This window comes from Bos grunniens, chromosome 14 (genome assembly GCF_055505025.1).
Source record: "Bos grunniens cultivar Pamir isolate PY7600 chromosome 14, Bosgru_T2T1.0, whole genome shotgun sequence".
NCBI lineage: Eukaryota > Metazoa > Chordata > Mammalia > Artiodactyla > Bovidae > Bos > Bos grunniens.
The window spans coordinates 73,275,565-73,299,055 of record NC_141178.1 but is presented as its reverse complement, the minus strand read 5'-3'; the positions used below and the strand labels follow the sequence as shown (position 1 = coordinate 73,299,055).

The 23,491-nt window shown below is 47.5% G+C and overlaps 1 protein-coding gene across 3 annotated transcripts in view; it reads left to right on the top strand.

Annotated features, from left to right (window-relative positions):
* Nucleotides 1-23,491, top strand: part of ASAP1 (ArfGAP with SH3 domain, ankyrin repeat and PH domain 1) — a 342,709-nt gene that overhangs the window by 4,660 nt on the left and 314,558 nt on the right. The gene's annotated exons all lie outside the window — the stretch shown is intronic.

Here is a 23,491-nt window from a genome sequence, read left to right as displayed (position 1 = left end):
CTGGGACGGCAGGAACCCCAACATGGTTGCCTTTTGTACAGATAAAACCTCGGTTCCTGAGCTATGGTTACTGTCCCCAGCCTCAGCCATTCCTGTTCCCAAAGCAGGCCATTGGCTTTAAGACAAGTCAGGAGAGGGCGTGTGGTTTGATCAGGACAAATATATCTGAACCGAAAGGGGGAAAAGCATCCCAAGGCCTGGCCTCCTCGTGGCCTGTGGCAGGCGACCGCATCTTCCGAGAGTAAAGGAAACGCACCATGATGGGACGTGTAGCCACGTTGCTGTGAGGGGCTGATTAAGACCAGATTGCGAACATCTTCCCCGTTATTTGGAAGGAAATGGGCTCTTGTTCCAGCTACTCCCCAGAAACAGTGTCCAGAGACCTTCGTGCCAGGGGAGCCCCATCAGCTCTGCCAGCCAGCGCCATGCCAAGTGCAGGGAGACTGAGGTCCCTCACTGCCTGCTCTTCCCCTGCCGACCCCCATCCCTTTGGAAGTGCCACCAACTAGCTGGTCTTGTAGTATTTTTGGCATTTCCCCTTCCTTTACCGGTCTAAGTCAGGAAATGCAAAAAGTGCACAGCGTTAGAAAAACAGAAATGAGCAAGCAGTGTCTCTCCAACGGAGGGATACCAGGTGGAAGTCTGGTTAGACTTGGAGTAAAGAAGCGTGACTGTCAGTGCGTCCCCCAGATGTCGCGAGGCTTCCCGAGAACCAGGCCCATGCCAGGCATCCGTGGGCAGGACAAGAAGGAGAGGGTCCAGCCTGTTTGTGGTTTCTGGGGAATGGCTCGTCTTTCCCTCATCAAGACTCATCATGTGTTTTTCCAGCAAGGCATCTGCCTTTATAAAACTCTTGCCTATGGGATGATACTGGGTGCCTGTTTCATTGTAGTTTTGTAATGAAATAATTATCCTTTCGAGTGGGAGGGATATCTAAATGAGAGGGAAACCTAAAAGGGAGGGGATATATATTTATAAGTGTCGCTGATTCATTTTCTTATGCAGTAGAATCTTAACATTTTAAAGCAACTGTACTGTAATAAAAATTAATAAAACAGAATAAACCATTTGTCCCTCTTACAGCTACAGTCTTCTTTTAATTGTTAAAAAGTTAAAATACAAATCATTTTTCTTATTGAAATACAGTTGCTTTAAAACGTTATGTTAATTTCTGACTCAGTTATACATATATATATATCTTTTTTCATATTCTTTTCCATTTTGGTTTATCACAGGATATTAAATATCATTCCCTGTGCTATACAGTAGGACTTTATTGTTTATCCATTCTGTGTCTACCAGTTTTCATCTGCTAATTCCAACCACCTAGTCCATCAGAAATGCAGAAAGGCACCCCAGTAAAAGACCATTATATAGGCAACTTGCCCTCGAATGGTTCAGAAAATAATTATATGTATTTTCTGAATACATAAAAATTACATCAGAGGGAAAAAAAAAAGGGAAAAAAAGTAAGGGGAGTAAAATATTAACCACCAATGAAGGTAGGTAAAGGGCATGTGTGTTCTTGTACTATTCGTATTGACATTTCCAAATAGGATTTTTGCAGACTGAAGGGGGGAAATAGAACAGGGCTCAACACGAATCCCAGGGATTGGGGAGCCTGGTGGGCTGCCGTCTATGGGGTTGCACAGAGTCAGACACTACTGAAGCGACTTAGCAGCAGCAGCAGCAACATTCCATGGTGATTGTGATCTTGATTCAGGATGGCCCAGAGGAAGCCAGAAGATGCTGGGGTCTGCTATGGACCCCACCTTCCCGGCGTCCTCACACTTTTCTGTACTGAACCGAAATCATGGAGGAAAAGCATCCCGCACGAGGCATGCAGAAATGCAAGCATCATCACAGCCGTCCCGTATGGAAATGCGCTTGCTGGTGTGGTTGCCTCCCCTTCAGACTGAGCATCTGGAGGGGCGCGGGTGGGGGCTCTGGCTCACTCCTCTTGCCCCCTCGTGCTGGGCACAGGCCAAGGGCAGGCACTGGGCAGGGAGGCGGAATCGAGTGCCTTGGCTTCTGCGTCGCCATGTTTCTTCCATTTTCTCATCATTGAGTTTCTATTTGACGACTCTCCATTTTACTTCTGGAAATTCCCTCTGGTTCTCTTTCCAATCCATTGGCTTTGAATCCTTGGGTCTTATTCTTCCATGAGAATTCTTCATTCTTATTTCATATCTTTACTTTAAAACGTACTGATATTCTTTTTCAGACTGCCCTGTTGTTTAATTCTGGAGGAGCCTATTTTCCCATTTCCTGCATCTTCCGATTTGAAGGGCATGGTGGTTCATACCCTGCCTTTTCTGGGTAGCAGAAGAGGATTTACAGAGCTGGTTTTGTGTTTCAGCCGAGGCTCTGAGGGTTTCCTAGGTCCTGGAAATGCTGCTGTGGTAACTGCTGAGCCCGAGACTTTTAACCCCAGTCCGTGTTTTTAACCCCAGTATCTTTGAGCTCTGCGTTCATACTTAGGGCTTCAGAGTTTGCACAGAAGCCTTTTTCTCCCCCATCCAGACCCAGAGGCAGAATGCGCTTTCTTGTCATTTCTCTGCACTGGAGAGAGGAATCGTTTTGGTCCACTTTCAAAGGAGGCTGGGATCTCTGTGGGGTTGTGGCCTTATGGAGGATTCTCAGCTGTCCTGTCCTGCAGGCACCAAGCAGAGACCAGCCAGCTTAATACACTGAGTCTTCTTTTGCAAATGAGGAAAAGAAAGAACATTTACAAAAATGTAAAAACTGCCATTTCCAGAAAAGAAAACCAGAATCCTTATCAGACCAGTAGCAAAGATGTGATTCAGAGCAGCAAGCACTTTGAACACTTTCTGCATGTTCACCCTGCAGAGGAATGGTTTGGGGAGGCAGGAATGAGCTGGGCCTTAAAATGTCTTGTTCATCTTTGTAACTCCCAGTGCGGAGAAGACAACAGGTATTTAAGGAAAGAGGGAAAGAGAAAGGAATTGTATGTATCGAAAAAGACAAATAACTGATGTGGGCGACAGACTAATGGAAAGGAGCAATGAATTGAGGCTCAGAAGTCCAGAGTTCTAGTCTGGAAATTGACTAGATATTGACTGTGATGTGACTGTTACAAGCAGTCACTTACCTTCTTGGAAGCGCCCTTCCTTACCCCTGTCAAAAGGTGGTAATAATTCTGTCCTGACCCCGACTCCTTGCCGGGTTGCATGAGGTCACGAATGTGGGAGGAGGGAGCCTCAGAGGGTATGGGGGCTTTCTTGTCCTCAAGGTGGAAGGGGCCCTGTGTCCTCCAGCTGCACCTTGTTTTGAAGACTCCCCTCCCCGCCTGCCTCCACCTTGTCTCCTCACCACCGTGCGCACTGGGTTTTCAAGGGAAGAGCTGCAGGCATTTCGGGTCCTCAAAGCTTGTGAGACTAAGGGGCTATTCCCTGGTGTATGGGCAGTAGTTGGGCACTGGGGTGGCTGAATGGCTCCTGTCTCTTTCCCCTGGGAGGTCCCCCCCAGATCCCATAAATGAGGGCTGAGCTGCAGCTGGGAGCCCTTGCCGGGTGGAATTTGTACATTGTGTTGCCTTCGTGCTGTTTTCTGAGATAGTCCTCTGGATAATGGAGCTCAAGATCTCTGTGGGTTCTGTCCTTTGGTCAGGTCACTCTCATGCCTGGGTTGCTTTGGTAGATGTAAGTAGTAGCATTTGTCATGATACAATGGGAAAACCACTGGACTTGGAATCAATAACAGCAGCTAATATTTACCCTATGGACTGTAGCCCGCCAGGCACCTCTGTCCATGGGGTTTCCCAGGCAAGAATACTGGAGTCGGTTGCCATTTCCTCCTCCAAGGGATCTTCCCAACCCAGGGATCAAACCCTTGTCTCTTATGTCTCCTGCATTGGCAGGCAGATTCTTTATCACTAGTGCCATCTGGAAAGCCCTTATCGTACATTAATACACGTCAAACATTGCTTTAAGCAGCTTTCCTATGAGTTCGTTTAATGCTTGTAATAACCCTGTGAAACAGGTACTCTTTTTCTCCTCATTTTATGTGGGAGGAAACAGACACACAGGGACTAATTTCCCCAAGGTCATACACCTTACAAGTGGCAAGATTTTAAGCGAGGCTGTCCGTGTTCACTGCCCACACTCGACCATTGCCTCTGAAGACTTGAACTTGAATTCCATGCCCTAATTCCTCATGTGGCCTTGGGAGAGTCTGCCTTTCACTTTTCTCTTAGCTTTTCTGACCGTCAGTGTCCTCTTCTGTAAATTTTGAAAAAGCTTGCAGGTTTTTTTAAAAAAAGGTGTTAAACCAAGCCATATATTAATATACATGAAGTGGTGCCAGACACATAATCGGTTCTAAACAAAAGTGAGTGGGTTCCATTTGCAGGATCAGCAGGGGAAGGAAAAATGAGTTCTCATTTGCAAGATCAACAAGGGAAGGAATAAAGTAAGGACCAATTCAGTTTAGAGATTCTTCCCTGCACACACTTTTACTGCATATCCTGCTGTGTGCTAGGCATCTGGGAGACAAAGGTGAAAACTCAGGGTCCATGGTCTAGAGCATCTTATAGCTGATTAGAAGAGAAGGATGTAGAACCGTTTGCAGTTTTGAACTGATGTTCGTCCTCACCACAGCAAAGCTACATAGGCATGGATGGCCATGAGTGTGCAGGGAAGGGAGAGTGCCCCAGTGGGGCAGAAAGGGGAACCTTTGGGGAAAACATGCTCTAAGAATTTATGAGCCAGGGTGGGTGGGCTCTTAGTGTGTGGAGGGAGTGAGGAAGGGTCTCCAAGGCTGAGAGTAGCTGGATCACAGTCCTTCTGATAGGAATGTGCTGGGTATTTTTAATTAATCAATTACTTTTTATTTATTTCTTTTTGGCTGTTCTGGGTCTTCATTGCTGTGTCGGCTTTTCCATAGTGGCAAGCAGGGGGCAACTCTCTAGCCGCGGCTCGTGGGCTTCTCTTTGCAGTGGCTCCTCTTGTCGCTGAGCACAGGCTCTAGGTGTGAGGGCGTCAGTAGTTGCCCCACGTGGGCTCAGTAGTTGTGGCACACGGGTTTAGTTGCTCCACAGCATGTGGGACCTTCCTGGACCAGGGATCGAACCTGTGACTCCTGCATTGGCAGGTGGATTCTTTACCACTGAGCCACGAGGGAAGCCTCTGTGCTGGTTATTTTTTTTTATTGTTGAGGCCTGTTGCTCAGTCACGCAATCGTGTCTGACTCTTTGCGACCCCATGGACTGCAGCATGCCAGGCCTCTTTGTCCCTAAGGAAAGAGAGGCCTAAGGAAAATATTTGTTCAAATATTTGTTCAAGGAGACAGGCAAAACTCTCAGGTAAAATACCACAGCATCCGGGGTCTCTATCTGGAACGCAGGCATCCCTGCTATTTCCTACCCCGACTGTCACAGAACTCTGGATCCAGAAGAGCAGACTGCAGTGATTATAGACCTTCCCGTCACAGCTCTGAGCCAGTTTCCTCTCCTAGGACAGTTACTTCCTCAGACCTAAAATAGAACCACTGAAGGGTGGAGGTGCCGGATGTTTGCAGGTTGCACTCGGTTTAGTGGTGTACTTCGGGGGCAGGCAGGTAAGAAGTTATAGAAGACGCTGTTGGCTATTTATCCATCTTTGCCCTTTTGCTTTGCTGACAGAACACTGATCTTCAGGAGCCCAACCTTCCAGGGACATTGAGAGAGATCAGTCCCAGCCCCAGTGGTGAACCTCTGTGGGCTTGTCCCCCTTGGCAGTGATTGGTTTAGGCATGGGCACATGACACAACTCTAGCTGTGAAATATACAGGCGAATTTTCGGGGGGGATGGAGAAAGGTTTTTCCCATCTTAAATGGAGGCATTTAGAAACAGCCTGTCTCCTGCTATTGTTGTTCAGTTGCTGAGTCATGTCCAACTCTGTGATTGCATGGACTGCAGCAGGCCAGGCTTCCCTGTCTTTCACTATCTCCCGGAGTTTACACAAACTCATGTCCACTGAGTCAGTGATACCATCCAACCATCTCATCCTCTGTCGCCCGCTTTTCCTTCTGCCCTCAATATTTCCCAGCATCAAGGTCTTCTCCAATTTTTGAATCAAGTGGCTGAAGTATTGGAGCTTCAGCTTCAGCATCAGTCCTCCCAATGAATATTCAGGGTTGATTTCCTTTAGGACCGACTGGTTTGATCTCCTTGCAGTCTAAGGGACTCTCAAGAGTCTTCTCTAGCACCACAGTTCAAAAGCATCAATTCTTTGGTGCTCGGTTTTCTTTATGGTCCAACTCTCACATCCATACATGACCACGGGAAAAACTATGGCTTTGACTACACCATGGGACCTCTGCTATGGGATGTAGTAGGGCTGACCTGTGATACTTCGCACTATGGCAGCCATCTTGGGGCCATGAGGGGGCCTTGCTTAGGGAGAACATGTTGAGTGTGTCTGAACAGAAAGATGGGAGGAACAAGACGCTGAACACCTTACCTTGAGACTGTTTTTGAGCTGAGTTTTCTGTTAGCCCCTACACCCAATCTTAACACAAGGGTCTGGCCATGTCACATATCATTTGAGTGACTCTGGGTCTGCTATACCCTCCTCTAATAACCCTGTGCTTAGCCCAGCACCCTATTTGAAATCACCACCAACTTGTACATGTTTATACCTTGGCAGTCTTGCTATTTTTTCACCTACCAAATATACAGCTCTTTAAAGATGGCTCAAGTGTCCCTTCTCTGTGAAGCCTTTCCTGATCCTTCCTGTTGTGATTCATCATTTTAGTCATTGAGCACCCATAAGATTTGTTGCCCCTCCCATTGTCCCTGCCTATCCCCACTCTCAGTCTTTAGTAGGTGCCTACTGTGTGCCAGCTGTGGTGGTGTACAGTGGCATTGTCCTTCATGACTGGGGGCAGACGTGTGCAGTAATGTGAGCCAGCGTGGTTTGTGTGGTCCCAGGGGAAATAAGGTATCACTGAGTAGGCAATGGCACCCCACTCCAGTACTCCTGCCTGGAAAATCCCATGGACGGAGGAGCCTGGAAGGCTGCAGTCCATGGGGTCGCTGAGGGTCAGACACGACTGAGCGACTTCACTTTCTCTTTTCACTTTCATGCATTGGAGAAGGAAATGGCAACCCACTCCAGTACTCTTGCCTGGAGAATCCCAGGGATGGGGGAGCCTGGTGGGCTGCCGTCTCTGGGGTCTCAAAGAGTCGGAACCGACTGAAGCGACTTGGCAGCAGCAGCAGAGTACTTACGAAGGGGACGCCTGACCCCACCCTGCACAGAGGGTCAAGAAGACTTGGCTCCAGGGTGGAACCCTTGAGCTGAATCTTAAATAATGAACAAAAATTAGCCAGAAAAAGAGGGACGGGAAGAGAAGGAAGTTCCAGGCATAGGGAGCCACTTCAGCGAGGGGTGGATGGTGCAAACAGCATGGTTTGTGCTGGGAACCGAGTGACTCGGCCTTGGTGAATCCGCTGTGTGCGGAGGGATGCCCTGAGCCTGCAGGGGCCAGGAGCCGCATCCAAAAGCTGGGGCTTTATCTTGGAGGCTGTTGAGGAGCCATTGAAAGCTTACGGCGGGGCAGTGAGGTGACCCTTGCTCTTTTGGGAAGCTAACTCTGGGTACCTTGGACCGAATGGACCGGGTGGGTGAGGCCTAGGACTGGAGGCGGGCAGGCTATTCAGGATGCTCTTGTAGGAGTCTGGCGGTGAGTGGCCCGGGAGGTGGAGAGGGAAGATACTAGGCAGTCGCACCGGCTGGCTTGGGGATGGATTGGGGGAGGGCAGAGGGAGAGCCATTGAGGACACCGAGCCTTCTGGCTTGTTTACCAGGCCGAGTCATGTTTGTCTCTCTCAAGACCACAGCCTCGCCGGACTCCTGGTCCTTCTGGTCTCTGCATCCCTGGATGCTCAGTGCTGGGCTTCAGTGGCGCACGGGCGAGAAAGAAGCAAGTCTGTGCCTCTCTTCCCCCTTCTTTCCCCTCCCACAACTTCAGCTCTTCGGTTTTCGTTTATGTGGAAGGGGAAGGGGAGCTGTGATGTGGTTTCCTGGTGTCCCGGCTTCCCTAGATCTGAGCCTTGAGAAGAGGGAAGTGGCTCTTACTGCCCATGGCTCACTCCCTTTCCTTCTTACGCCTCCTCCAAGCCAAACAGATTCTGCAGAAGTCTGTCCCCACATCTCCAGTCCAGCCCTTCCGTGTGTCCCCACAGTTTCTGCCTCAGGCCAGGTTTCTGCGGCACCTTCACTGAGCCATCCAGCCCTTTCCCAACTCTCTGCCCTTCGCTTCATCTGTCTTCCAAGCTGCTGCCAGGGGAGTCTCCTCAAGACTTCACGTCGGGGTCACCTCCTGCTTAGTAGGAGATGACCTACTCCTACTAAGTAGGTCAACAGCTCCAGTCCCTGGCTCCGTTGCCTGAGCAGTCAGATGAAGAAGCAGGCAGCCTGGTCTTTTCAGCTGCTTTGACCTGGGGGGTCAGCCCTCATTCTCACCTTATCTTATCCTCAGGGATGTTGCTGGTTTGGTTCCAGGCCACTGCCATAGGTGGTAAAGAATCCACCTGCAATGCAGGAGACCCCAGTTGGATTTCTGGGTTGTGAAGATCCCCTGGAAAAGGGATAGGCTACCTACTCCAGTATTCTGGCCTACAGAATTCCATGGACTGTATAGTCCATGGGATCACAAAGAGCTGAACATGACTGAGTAACTTTGATTCACTACCATAGAGTGAATATTGCTGTAAATCAAGTCATGCAATTTGTTTGGTTTCCCAGTTCAAATAAAATGTATGTTTACACTATAGTCTATTAAGGGTGCAATGGCGTTATGTCTAAAAGAAGCCAATGTAGATATCTTAACTAAAAAATACATTATTGCTAAAAAGCTCTAACCATCACCTGAGACTTCAGTAAGTCATAATCTTTTGCCATAGTAACATCAGAGATCACTGATCTTAGTGATACCAGGGTTCTTGGCTTTCTTAATAAATAGAAATTGATAAGAGACCAGACAAGAAATTCAGGCAAGGCTTTATTTAGTATTTATTTATTATTATTTCTTTATTTATTCTGGCCTGGAGAATTCCATGAACTGTATATAGTCCATGGGGTCGTTAAGAGTTGACTGAGTGACTTTCACTTTCACTGCAGCAGCGGGGAGCTAGAACAGGCAATAATTTCCCCTACTCACTTGCTCATGGTGGAGTGAGCTGGTTCCTTATATGTGGTGAGGGTAGGGTAAGTGGAATTGTACAATATGTGACCCTTTGTGTCTGGCTTTTTTCCCTTAGCATAATGTGTCTAAATTTTTATCTTCCAAAAAAAATAAATAAATAAATTTTTATCTTCAGTTCAGTTCAGTTGCTTAGTCATGTCTGACTCTTTGCGACCCCATGGACTGCAGCATGCCAGGCTTCCCTGTCCATTGCCATTTCCCAGTGCTTGCTCAAACTCATGTCCATTGAGTCAGTGATGCCATCCAACCATCTCATCTTCTGTCATCCCTTTCTCCTCCTGCCTTCAGTCTTTGCCAGCATCAGGGTCTTTTTTCATAAGTCACTTCTTCGCATCAGGTGGCCAAAATATGGAGCTTCACCTTCCGTATCAGTCCTTCCAATGAATATTCAGGACTGATTTCCTTTTAGGATTGACTGGTTGGATCTCCTTGCAGTCCAAGGGACTCTCAAGAGTCTTCTCCAACACCACAATTCAAAAGCATCAATTCTTCAGTGCTCAGCTTTCTTTGTGGTCCAACTGTCACATCCATATGTGACTAGTGGAAAAACCATAGCTTTGACTATACAGACCTTTGTCAGCAAAGTAATGTTTCTGCTTTTTTTTCTTAGCATAATGATTTTGAAGTTCATCCATGGCAAAGCATGTATCAGTACTTCATTCCTTTTTATGACTGAACAATATTCCAGTGTATGAACCAGCCACATTTTATTTGTCTATTCATCAGTTGATAGACATTTGGGTTATTTAAAATTTACGACTATTGTGAGTAGTGCCTCTCTGAACATTCACCTGTAAATGTTTGTTTGAAAACCTTGTTTCAACTCTGGGGAATATACCTAGAATGGGATTGATGAGGCATCTGTTAACTCTGTATTTAAATTTATTGAGGACCTGCCAAGCTTTTCCAAAGTGGCTGAATCATTTTACATCCTCCTAGCAATATAAGAGGGTTCCATTTCTCCACATCCTTGCCAAGACTTGTTATTTATGTTTTTTGGTATGATAGCTGATCTAGTGGGTATCACATGGTGTGTCACTGTGGTTTGATTTGCATTTTCTTTCCCTTTTTTTTTTTAAGAAAATGTTTTATTATTTATTTACTTAGCTGCATCGGGTCTTAGTTGTGACACGCAGGACCTTCACTGCTGTCTGTGGGCTTCTCTCTAGTTGTGGCTTGTGGGTGCTGTTGCCCCATGGCATGGTATGTGGGATCCTAGTTCACCGATCAGGGATTGAGCTTGTGTCCCCTGCATTGGAAGGCAGATTCTCACCCACTGGACCACCAGAAGTCCCTGATTTGCATTTTGTAATGACTGTTGCCTTTGAGCATCTTTGCTGTGCTTGTGGGTCATGTGAAGGGATCTTTAGGAAGGTGTGGGCAGGTGCAGGGAAGCTCCAGGAATAGTGTGGTGCCCAGGTCATGTGGCCCTGGGGCTCCTGTGTCATGCCCAGTTTGAGGGGTGGGGAGGGAACAGATGCTGGGACCTGAAGATAGAGAGGGCATGAGGAGGGTTTCTGACCAGAGCTCAGACTTGGGTTGAAGGTGGCAGCCAGTTCACAGTGGCCCCCAGAGAGGGAGCAGTGGTGGGTCCAGAGAGGGGCAGAAGGGGGAGTGGATTCCTCACTCTCCCTTCCCTCCTGTCTCCTGCTGAGGGCTCCCTGTTGGCCAAAACCATCCTGCAGCAGAGGGAAGAGGGCCTTGCATTATTAGTCCCTAAAGGCCAATCTGGGACTTGGGAAAGGGGATGGTGGAGCATGAGGGACATGTAGCACAGAATTAGTGTCTGTTCCAGGAGGCCCCACTTCGTTTTCCTGTAGGTCTTCAGATCCATCCTTCATCTTGCATTGACTTCTCCTTGAGGCTGGTAATGAGACGGGCTGCCTCCACCTCGAACATCTTTATTATAACATCCAGAAGAAGGGAGGAAACACCATTTCCAAAACCTCTTCTAGGAGATGGAGAAAGAGCCTCCGACTCTAGGTCTCCTTGATCCAAGTTGGGTCACGTGCCTTTTAGAATACTCACTGGCAAAGTACTGGGAAGGTGTTCTTTTTAAGGTTTTATAGAGTCCACATTTTGTTTTATTTTTGTTTGAAAGGTGTTATTTTTCTTTAATTAATTTTTATTGCAGCAAAGTCATTTTACAGTGACCAGGAAAGTTTTGAACCAGCAGAGCCCGTTCCTGGGAGCTGCAGGAACACGAATCTCCTGGGAGAAGGGGGATCCCGAATGAAGTCAGGAATGAGGAAGGGTGCTGGGTGGAGCCCCATGGTGCCCTTACCTGGGGATTCTTTGGAACATCTGATAAGCTGGAGCCCATGATTTTCCCACTCCACCCCATACCGTGCCAGGGGCGAGACCAGAAGCTTGGACCAGGCTTCCAGGAGGGTTTACGCCCTGGCTGCTGAGTCATCTCCAGTCATACCAACCACCTCAGGCTTCAGGGTCTCCCAGGCCCGGTCATCCCTCCTCTGGTCCACATCCTTAACAGTGATTCCAGGGAGTAAGTCCAGACTCAGTTCAACTAGGAGTCCAGGAAATGGATTTTTTTTTGCAGATTTTAGGACAAAAGACAGAATTCTTAAAATCCACCCACTGGGCTTCCCTGGTGCTCAGTGGTAAAGAAACCACCTGCCAATGCCAGAGACATGGGTTCCATCCCTGGTCCAGGAACATCCCACTTGCCCTGGGGCAACTAAGCTCAGGTACCACAACTGTTGAGCCTGTGCTCTAGAGCCTGGGAGCTGCAACTGTTGAGCCCACCTGCAGCAGCTGCTGAAGCCCATGTGTGTCCTCGAGCCTGCGCTCAGCAATAAGAGAGGGCACTGCAATGAGGAGCCCGCACACTGCAACTAGGGAGCTGCTCCCACTCATTGCAACTAGCGGAAAAACTCGAGCAGCAATGAGGACCTATCACAGCCAATAAGTAAATGAAAGTATTAAAGCAAAAAGCCAAACCACCCCCCCCCCACCACCACCTTTTGTATGATTCTGTGTATATGAAATCGCCAGAATAGGCAAATCTATAGAAACAGATAGTTACACTGTTCTTTTGCCAGGAGTGGGTGGAGGTGGAATTGGAGGGGAGTAACTGCTGATGAGTGAGGTTTCTTTTGGGGGCAACAGAAATATTCTAAAATCGACTAGGGTGATGGTCCCACAACTCTGTGAGTTATGTTTCAGACCGTGGAAGAGTGTCCTTTAAATCGCTATATTGTATGGTATGTGAATTATATCTCATCAAAGCTATTACAGAAGACAAGACACAAAAGCTCGGTCGGCTGCTATTCTTCTTGTTTTATTTAAAGCTGAGGTTGATTGCTGTTTTATTCCTTAATAATAGAAATTATTTGTGGCTTATACCATGTTTGTTTTTTTTTTTTTTTTTTTTACATTTCATTTATTTATTTTTGGCTACTCTGGGTCTTTTTTGTCTCGTGGGCTTTTCTCTAGTTGTGGCCAGCGGGGCCCACTCTCTAGTTTTGGTGTGTGGACTTCTCTTGCTGCGGAGCACGGGCTCTGGAGCACTCGGGCTTCGGTAGTTGCAGCAAGTGGGCTCAGTAGTTGAGGCTCCCGGACCGTGGAGCGCAGGCTCAGTAGTTGGTGCACGGGCTTGGTTGGCCCACAGCGTCTGGGGTCTTAGTTCCCTGACCAGGGATCGAACCCGTGTGCCCTGCATTGGCTCTGCCACTGAGCCACCTGTTTTCTTTATCCTCCTTCTTTCCTTCTTTATCTTTCTCTCTCTCTCTCCCCTACTTTCCTTCAGATGAGTACCTACGTCCCCTTAGTCTATGTGGGTCCTGTGGACATGACCCAGCCCTTCACCTGTATGGACCTGTGAGCAACACCCAGCCCGTGGAGTCTTCCAGCCCCTAGCCACAGGGCCGAGTTCAGGCCTGCATACACAGTCAGAGTCAACCCTGAGACTTTTATTAGAACCATGGGGAAAGAGATCTGGCCTTCCGCAGGGGTTGCTGAGCTCTGACTGCACATAGACCTGAAGGCCAGTGGCCCCCTGGGGGCAGAGCTGCCTGAAATACCCCCCATCACCCTTCCAGGAAGGCAGAACCAGCAGATGGAGACCAGCCTTGCCCTGACCACACGTGAGCCCCTGGATCTAGCCATGCCTGAAGTTACAGCCATTCCTGGACTTCTCAGTTTGGTCAGCCCAGCATCTCCCACTTCCCTTTTTTTTTTTAAAGCCAGTAGGTGTTGAGTTTTCTGTCTCAAGAAATCAGTCTAGGTGTGGCTTCTGCACACGTGGGCCCTCCAGGCTTACATGATTCAGAGGCCTGCTTTCCACAACAATCCCGGTGCTGTGAGGGGGAACTGATCCTTCCGCCCATCTCTTGTATCAGAGTGGGCCAGGAGGACCGCTTCCACAGAGGAAACAGGCTGCTGCTGGAACGTCCTGTGGCCCAGCACACCGAGTCCTTTGTGAGGCCCCGGATGGTATCTGGGTCCGCCCTGCGGCCTGTTGTGCCCGCACAGGTCAGCCTGCACGCATTCCTCGGTTGCAGGCCAGCGTGTGTGTGTGTGTGTGTGTGTGTGTCTGTGTGTGTGTGTGTGTCTGTGTGTCTGTGTGTGTGTCTGTGTGTGTGTGTGCGTGTGTGCAGCTGGGCATGGATGTGTCCTGGAGTATGGCCTTCATTCATGGCCTGTCGTCCCTTTTCTTCTCTCTCTCCTTGTTGGTTATAACTTTTAAACCATTGGAGTCACACTCACTCAAGATTTTCGGTGTGACAAGGGGGAAGGGTGCCCATGTCCACTCAGCTGCCATGTCGCCAGAGTGAGAAACGTCTGATATTCTTTCTGTTCCGTCTCCCTGGTTCCTGGGAAACACAATTGTTTTGAGACCTGGGCCTTATCCTTCTCATTTTGCTTCTGAGGCTTTGAGGAGCCAATGGACTTTCCATTAGAGGGTTTTATCTCCAAAGCAGGTAGAAGGGCCCAAATCCCCAGCTACTTTGGGCTGCAAATATTCCTGCCTCAGACTCAGGTCCTCATGGTTCTTTGTCATTTAAGGGAGTTGGGGAAGGTGAGGAGCCTTGATTCTAAGAGAAGTTGAGTTCACACAAGGCCCCAGAAGATGATGCTTAAGGGTGACCTACGTTTATTGTTGTTTAGTCCCTAAAGTCATGTCTGACTCTTTTGCGACCCCATGGCCAGTAGCCCCAGCCAGACTCTGCTGTCCATGGGATTTCCCAGGCAAGAATACTGGAGGCAAGAATTGTATTGTTCAGTTGCTAAGTCATTTCTGACTCTTTGCAACTCCATGGATTGTAGCATGTCAGGCTTCCCTGTCCTTCCCTGTCTCCTGGAGTTTGTTCAAATTCATGTCCACTGAGTCAGTGATGCTATCTAACCATCTCATCCTCTGCCACCCCCTTCGCCTATTGCCTTCAATCTTTCCCAGCATCAGGATCTTTTTCAATGAGTTGGCTCTTCACATCAGGTGGACAAAGTATTGAAGCTTCAGCATCAGGCCTTCCTATGAATATTCAGGATTTCCTTTAGGATTGACTAGTTTGATCTTCTTTCAAGAATATTGGAGTGCCTTTTCGTTCTCTAGGGGATCTTCCCCGACCCAGGGATCGAACCCACGTCTTCTGCATCATCAGGCAGAGTCTTTACCACTGAGCCACCAGAGAAGCTGAGTTATGTTTGAGACAGAGACAAAGCAGGAGGCTTGCAGGACTCCATGACACTTTTAGCTGATGTTGACCGGTTGGCAGCTGTACTCTGGTGGGAAATTAGAGTGTGCTTCCAAGTCTTGGTGTGAGGGTGTTTGTTTAGGTGGTCATTCATTCATTCAGTGAACATTGACTAAGCCAGACACTGTGCTAGCCACAGGGTCTCCTGGTTTCCCCGAAGTCTTCTCTGGGAGAGTAATGGTAGAGGTGGGACTCTTTGCTCACAGCTCTGTTGTGCCTGCCTGGGTGATTTTCCCAGGGCCTTCCAGTCTGGCAGGCATCCTGGATTCGGTGACTCCACTGGTGGGGACCTCAGGGGCGCGGGGAGTGGACTCAAGCCTGCCGTGAGTCAGTTGCATCCAGATGCAGCATCCTGCTATGTCACTTGCCATACCTCAGAGGCAAATAGCTATGAAATAGAGAAGACTTACATCCTCAGGAGAAGGAAAGAGTCTTGACTCTGGAGAAACTTCATTTTGAAATGAAGTCTTAGAGACATTGGCTGATCCTTCTAGGTTTACAGGCAGTAAAATTCCTAAGATGGATTTCCAGACGGAAGTTTGAGGATTGGGGTTTTCTTGGTCACGAGGCTTCCTCAGGGTTGGGCTGGGAGGTAGTTTCTTCTCGGGCTTCCTGTTCGACTGGAGGTGGTGGAGTGGCAGGGAAAGCTGGTGTTGGTCACATGAATACTTCCCTGTAGTTTAAGGGAACCCCTAGTTTCTCATTCTGGCAGCTCATACAGAAGTCTTTCTGATGCTTCTCCTGATTATTTCACTCTTATTCTGACCATGTGTTCGGTCAACAGGTGTCACTGAGCACCTATGAAGCATATTGTGTTATCCTGTCTTGACAGCATTACTGAGTCTTAGACACAAATCACATCTGCCTTCAAGAATGAGATGAAATCAATCAGCCAGGCCTCTCTTTGCAGTCACCCCTGCTCATCCTTTTCTCTGCCAGACTGTCCTTTGTCTCTTGCAATGCCATCTCCTTCCTGGAAGCATTCCTTGATTGAATCTGCCCCTCTGTCACCATTCAGCAAATACTGCCATATGCCTAGGGGAAGGCAATGGCACCCCACTCCAGTACTCTTGCCTGGAAAATCCCATGGATGGAGGAGCCTGGTAGGCTGCAGTCCATGGTGTTGCTAGAAGTCGGACACAACTGAGCAACTTCACTTTCACTTTTCACTTTCATGCATTGGAGAAGGAAATGGCAACCCACTCCAGTGTTCTTGCCTGGAGAATCCCAGGGATGGAGGAGCCTGGTGGGCTGCCGTCTATAGGGTTGCACAGAGTTGGACTGAAGCGACTTAGCAGCAGCAGCCGCCATATGCCTGCTGCGTGTCAGCCCCTGGACAATGGCTTTGGGGGTCAAGATCAGAGATTTAGAGGAGAATTTAAGTCATGGTTCCTGTCCCAGAGGAACTTCTCATATTGAACATAATCATGGGAGCAATGTTAGCCTTTGGATTGGGAGGTTTCCAGTATGTACCTGCAGTATTGTGTTAGGCTTCCCTGGTGGCTCAGTGCTAAAGAATCTGTTTGCCAATACAGGAGACACAAGTTCAATTCCTAATCCGGGAAAATCCCACATGCCACAGAATGTCTCAACCCGTGTACCACAACTATTGAGCCTGTGCTCTGGAGCCCAGGGGTGTAGCCCCCGCTCAATGAAGCTAGAGAAAAGCCTGTGTAGCAGTGAAGATGCAGCACAGCCAGAAGTAAAATAAGTGAATAAATTTTAGAAAAGTATTGTATTATTGAGGGCTTCCCTTGTGGCTCAGATGGTTAAGAATCCACCTGCAATGCAGGAGACTTGGGTTCGATCCCTGGGTCGGGAAGATCCCCTAGAAAGGCTACCCACTCCAGTATTCTGGCCTGGAGGATTCCATGGACTGTATAGTCCATGGGGTGCAAAGAGTCAGCCATGACTGAGCGACTTTAACTTCACTTCACTTCATTGTATTATTGGGACTTCCCTGGGGTCCAGTGGTTAAGATTACGTGCTGCTAATGCAGTGGGTGTGGGTTTGATCCCTGGTCAGGGAACTAAGATGCCACGTGCCGTGCGGCACTGCTGAAAGATTTTTTTAAAGGTATTGTGTTATTATGCTATGTCTATTATTCATTTGGTTTTCCAGTGGTGAAGAATTCACCTGCTAATGCAGGAGGCACAGGCTTGATCCCTGGGTCAGGAAGATGCCCTGGAGAAGGAAATGACACCCCATTCCAGTATTCTCACCTGGGAAATCTCATGGACAGAGGAGCCTGGCAGGCTCCAGTCCATGCGGTCACAAGGAGTCGGACATGACTGAGTGACTGAGCACACACGCATATTATTCATTTATTAAAAGTACCACTCATTTACTCTTCAACTGTGTATCTAGTCCTAGAAATTGGAACCCTTGTGCACTGTTGGTGGGTTTGTAAGATGGTGCAGTCTCTGTGGAAAACAGCGTGGCAGTTCTTCAAAAATTAAAACTAGAATTACTGTATGACCCAGCAGATCCACCTCTGGGTGTATATATATATATCCAAAAGAATTGAGGTCCCAAAGAGATGCTTGAACATCCATATTCACGGCAGCCTTATTCACCCTTATTCAGCCATCAATAGCTGAATGGATAAACAAAATGTCATATGTACATATAATGGAATATTATCGAACCTTAAAAAGGAAGAAAATTCTGATACATGCTGTGACATGGATGAATCTTGAGGACGTCATGCTAAGTGAAATAAACCAGTCTCAAAAAGACAAATGCTGTATGGTTCCACTCACGTGAGGTATCTACAGTAGTCAGATTCATAGAAATAGAAAGTAGAATGGTGGTTGCCCAGGGCTGGAGGGAGGGGGTATGCGGAGTTATTGATAAATCGTGTAGTTTCATTTTTATAGAATGAGATGGTTCTGGAGATCTGCTGTTATAGCAATGTGAATATACTTAACACTGCTGAACTATATACTTGAAGATGGCTAAAGTGGTAAATTCTATGTCATGTGTTTTTTTTTAACCACATAAAATAATAATAAAAAAATGTATCCAGTCTTTTTTCCCTTTCTTGTGTGTGCAGTTGTGTCGAACTCTTTGTGATCCTATGGACTGTAGCCCTCCAGCCTTCTCTGCCCATGGGATTTCCCAGGCAAGAATACTGGAGTTGATTGCCTTTTCCACCTCCAGGAGATCTTCCTGACCCAGGGATTGAACCCACGTCTCCTGCATTATGCTAGCTGTTGTTATTATTTTTTCAGTTATTATTTAACCTGTCAAAGCTGTTGTCTCCTCTCGAAGATGGGGCTCATTTCGCAGCTGTGCTTCTCACTGCGGGAAACTGGTGAAGCGTGAGCACAAGCGAAGGTGGGAGAGTGCCTGGTGCCCACGCAAGCCCTTCATGGTGCCCTGTGGGCACTGGGCAGTGGGGGCTTCCTGCAGGGGGATGAATACCTTTCCACGCAAAGTCCTTTCCATCCCAATTCCCTTTTCCTTGGGCAGGACGGAGCCCAGGCCTTGGTCGTGGCCCCCCTGACTGTCCCCTGCAGCAGGATGACCAGCTGCAGGAGCCACGTCTACGGCACTGGCCTTGCTGAGAAGCCAGCAAGTCGGGACCCTGGGCTGCTGACGTCCTTTCTACTTGTGGGTTGTCACTGGAGGGGAGTTTATCCATCATACATCTGCTTACATCTTTGTGTGATGGCCACATCTAAAGAGTAGTAGTTCTCTGGCACTTGTCCAGTTGCTCAGTCATGTCTGACTCTTTGTGACCCTGTGGATTGCAGCATGCCGGGCTTCCATGTCCTTCAGCATCTCCTGAAGTTTGCTCAAACTCACGTCCATCGAGTTGGAATTGCCATCCAACCATCTCATCCTCTGTCGTCCCCTTCTCTTCCTGCCTTCAGTCTTTCCCAGTGTCCAGCTTTTTCTACTGAGAGCACATTCTCCGGCAGGAGGTCCCAGTGCTGCTTGCCGTAGGATGCACTTGGACATTCATGGACTTGTGGGCACCCTCGCAGTGTGAAGGGCACCATCAGTGTCTTCTCCCATCCGCATTTTCCAGAAGAAGACACAGTCTCACTGAAGTGAAGCTCATGGCCTGGGGTCGCACAGCAGTTAGCGGGGAGAATCAGTGCTGCAATGGAAGCTTTCCTACTCCAAAGACTGTCCTCTTTCCAGCGCTTGGGAAATTCCCCCAGCACAGGGCTGCCTGCTGCTCCTTCTCCTACGCAGCGAGCCCGGGGGGCAGCCACACAGATGGCTCTGCGCTCAGTGTGCTTGCTGATGGTAAACACGCAATTGTTTGCAGGGACCTGCATCATACTGTTAAAACAGTTGGTAGCACAACAGACCCTAGGCACCCGCAGACTTCACACACCGCGCTTGCAGTTCTTCCCAGGGGACCCCAGGAAATGTGTAAATTTTGAGGTGGCACAGACTGAGTTGGACCTGCTTCTGCGTTGTGTGGGGAGCAGGCACTGTGGTGAATGAGGCCTTCTGCACACAGTTCTGAAGCTTACTCGGTGGTTCTCTTCTCAGCTCCCTGAGCTTGTTTCCCTGGCATTCACGTATGTTAAGGTTCACACAGTTCTCAGGATGGCAACATTTTAAGATTCTGAGAAGTTATTATTCACCTGCAGTGCATAGGGTCCTATGGCACCCAGCACTTTTTCTCATTGCCCAGGAGGTAGTTTGGTTAAGGTCTGATTCTCTTAACCACGGGCTCTAAGCAGAGCCTGGGTCTATTTTGCTGTGTGTGTGTGTGCGCGCGTGTGTGTGTGTGTGTGTGCACGCGCGTGCTCAGTTGCTCAGTCATGCCCAACTCTTTTGCAACCCCATGGACTTTATAGCCCACTAGGCTCCTCTGTCCATGGACTTTTCCAGGCAAGAATACTGGAGTGGGTTGGCATTTCCTCCTTCAGGAGATCGTCCCGACTTAGGGATCGTACCCTCATCTCTTTTGTCTCCTGCATTGGTAGGCGGATTCTTTACCACTGTGCCACCTTTGCTGACCATTATTACATCCTTGGCACTTAGCTTAACAAACATTTTTTCAGTAATTGAATGGAGGGATTTTCCAACAGGTGACTGTCATTTACAGGAAGCTCTTGCCAATGGGACATGGCATGCAGTAGGCACTTGCTCATTGTTTGTGAGGCAGGTCCTACATTTTGTTCACACCCAGATTAGGTCACTTGTGAGAGTTTATTCTGTCCTCTGTATCCCTGTCCCCCGGCACCCACTTGACTGCGGTCTCAGACTACCCAACCTGGCCTCCTGACTGTGGCCTAGTGTGCAGCCCACCCAGAAACATGGTCTAAGACATGAACACAGTCATCATGAGTTTATAATCCAGCCAGACAGTGTACTCAGTAGATTTCCCTGTGCTATACCTTCGGTTCTTAGTTATCTGTCTTATTTATAGTCTTGTGTATATGTCCATCCCAATCTCTCAGTTTACCCCTCCCTACCCTGTTAAGCCCTGGTAACCATAAGTTTGTTTTCTACATCTGTGATTCTGTTTCTGTTTTGTGGATAAGTTCATTTTACCCTTTTGTTTTTTTAGATTCCACTACAACTGATATCATATGATAGTTGCCTTGCTCTGTCTGACTGACTTCTCTCAGTATGACAATCTCTAGGTCCATCCGTGTTCTGCAGATAGCATTCTTTCTTTCTTTTTTATGGCTGAGTAATATTCCATTGTATATATGTACCACATCTTCTTTATCCATTCCTCTGTTGATGGACATTTAGGCTGCTTCCATGTCCTGGCTATTGTAAACAGTGCTGCTTTGAACATTGGGGTGCACGTATCTTTTTGAACTATGGTTTTCCCCAGGTATATGCCCAGGAGTGGGAGTGCTGGTTCAGACAGTAGCTCTATTTTTAGTTTTTTAAGGAACCTCCTCAGTGTTCTCCATAGTGACTGTACCAATTTGCATGCCCACCAACAGTGTAGGAGGGTTCCCTTTTCTGGAGAAAGCTGCTTGAAGGAGAAGGCATTTTGAGTGGGGATAGACAAGCTAGGCTTCCAGTAGATAAGAGGAAGATTGGTAGAAATATGTACTCAGGCTATTTCCTTTCTGTTCCTGGTTTTCTAACTATGATTTCTACCAAACAGGAAAGAGTCTCATCAGTAAATAGGAAAAGTGTTTGCTGGATGTTATGGGAACAAAGAAAACTGTCCAAACTGTAGTCAGCTGCAGGCAACTCCAGTTCACAACATCCTCCGTAAAAGGATATGAATCTCCTCATCGGTGAAGTCACTTCTGTTGAATAAAACTCAACACCTATTTGGAGATTGGCAGTAAAGAAGGGCTGAGGTGCCCAATGACTTATGTCCCTGTTTCTGCCTGGCGTGCAGTAATCGCTGTCTGGAATGACATACTGTGGGACACAAAATAGAATTTCAATGGAAAAAGCAGAAATGTGGGTGGATAAAAATTAAGATGCTTGATGGTAATGAATTCTGGTTCACTCTGGCAGGTACTTGCTCTAAATCTTTCTTCACTGGTGGCAGGGGGAAATGAGAGGTTATGGAGAAGAGCAAGGGGGTTGATAACACATGTTCATTCACTTCTCTGATGCGTATGTATCGAGCATCTACTTACGGATGCTGTGTGTTCCCAGCCTGTGTCCTTGAGCGCACCCTGGAAGGTCTTGCAGACAGTGCCTGTTCCATGGAACGGCTTGCATCTCTCTCTGAGGCCATTCCCTGGCTGTACTCGGCCAGGGAGGCATGGAGTTTATGCATAAATATCTCAGCTTCCTTACCCCTGGGAGGCAATTTTGAGGTGTGTTCTCATCTCTCATGGGGTCCCCAGTGGACTTGGGCTGCAGGTGCGGAAGTAGTAAGCACCTGACCTCATGTAAAGTTCCCTAACCTGTGAGTTTCAGATTCTTGTAGGATGGTTGTGTGAATTAAACAAGATGATACTATTACTACCGCTACTACCAGTTACTGTTTGGCTTGGTGCTTGAACTTCAATTATCCCAGTTTTAAAGATGAAGAAACTGAAGTATGAAAGAATAAATAACAGAGGCACAATCTGAGTTCTAATCCAGATGTGCTTGTTCTAAGGGGCCAACTTTTAGTTATAAACCAAACTGTTAGAGTACAAGGTCTAGCAAGGAAATTGCCATTATTATTATTACTAGCAAGTGCCCAGCATATAGTTGGTGCTCCATTTATTTGTGGAGTTAAAAAAAAAAAAGAATGTCAATAAAAACAGAAAAGAAAAAAAAGTGAGCACCAGTCTTTGAATGGAGTCAGAATTCTGGATCAAAAAGTATTTGTGAAAAAAAAAAAAAAAAAGTATTTGTGATTAGATGAAAAATAAAAGAGGGGGTAGGGATTCTCCAGCAGGTCAGGGATTAGGACTCAGCACTTTCCCTGCCATGGCCCAAGTTCAGTCCCTGGTTATGGAACTAAGATCTTGCAAGCTGTTCATTGTGGCCAAAAAAAAAAAAATGAATGAATGTTAGTTCCTTGAGATTATGAATTTTTTTATTTTTGGCTTTGTCTTCCCTGCCAAAGAGTGGTAGGTCCAAAACAAATATTCCTTGAATGAATGAATATGGATTTTTTTTTAAAGTTGCTGATATTTCCCTAGTTATTTGACTTACAAAAACCAGTCCCAGAAAGGAAACAGCCTTAAAAATATTCTTTCTCTCTAGGTGTTGGGATACTGAAATATTTTATTTTCATGCCTTATTATTTTTCATGATGGACTTGGATTACTTTATAACTGGAAAGAAATAATCTCTGTTTGAAGAAACAATCAGTCTCAAAGCATAAATGGTTTCAGAGCAGCGTGAGTGTGACACTGACCTATACGTAGATGCTAACCTAATTCGAGTGAGCTCAGAGTCGAGGAAGCAGGATGGGAACTGACTTTGGTGTCAAAGCAGTTTCACATACCATCTCTCTGGGGGTTCATGCCAGTCTAGTGACGTAGGTCAGGCCAGGATGCATGTGAGTGCTAAGGCGCTTCAGTCGTGTCTGACTCTTTGCGACCCTATGGACTGTAGCCCACCAGGCTCCTTTGTCCAGGGCATTCTGCAGGCAAGAATACTGGAGTATGCCGTCCTCCAGGGGATCTTCCTGACCCAGGTATCAAACCCACATCTCTTGTGTCTCCTTCTGCATTGCAGGTGGATTCTTTACTGCTGAACCAGGCTAGGAGAGTGACCTCATTTCACAAACAAGGGACCCGACAGCCAAAGAAGCTCACTGACCAGGACAAGGCTCTGTTTTGGGGCCTAGCTGGCTTGGGACTCAAGGCATTTAAGTTTAATTCCAGTGACCCTTCACTCTGTCCCTGCAGCCCTTTGTGAAGACACATTCAAGAAAGTGGGACAAGGACAGAGGTGGATTGGTGGACCAGCGACTCATGTGACAGTGGTCTCTGAGCATCTTTGAGTTCTTTTAAGGAGAAAAAGTCTGATTAGACTTTGTGAGTCAGACAACAACCTGGGTTGGAATCCCAGTTCTGCCAACACACTGTCCTGGACATACTGTTGCATATCTCTGAGCCTCTGTGTTTCCGTCTGTAAAGCTGGTCTGATGTCTGCCCAGCAGGATTGT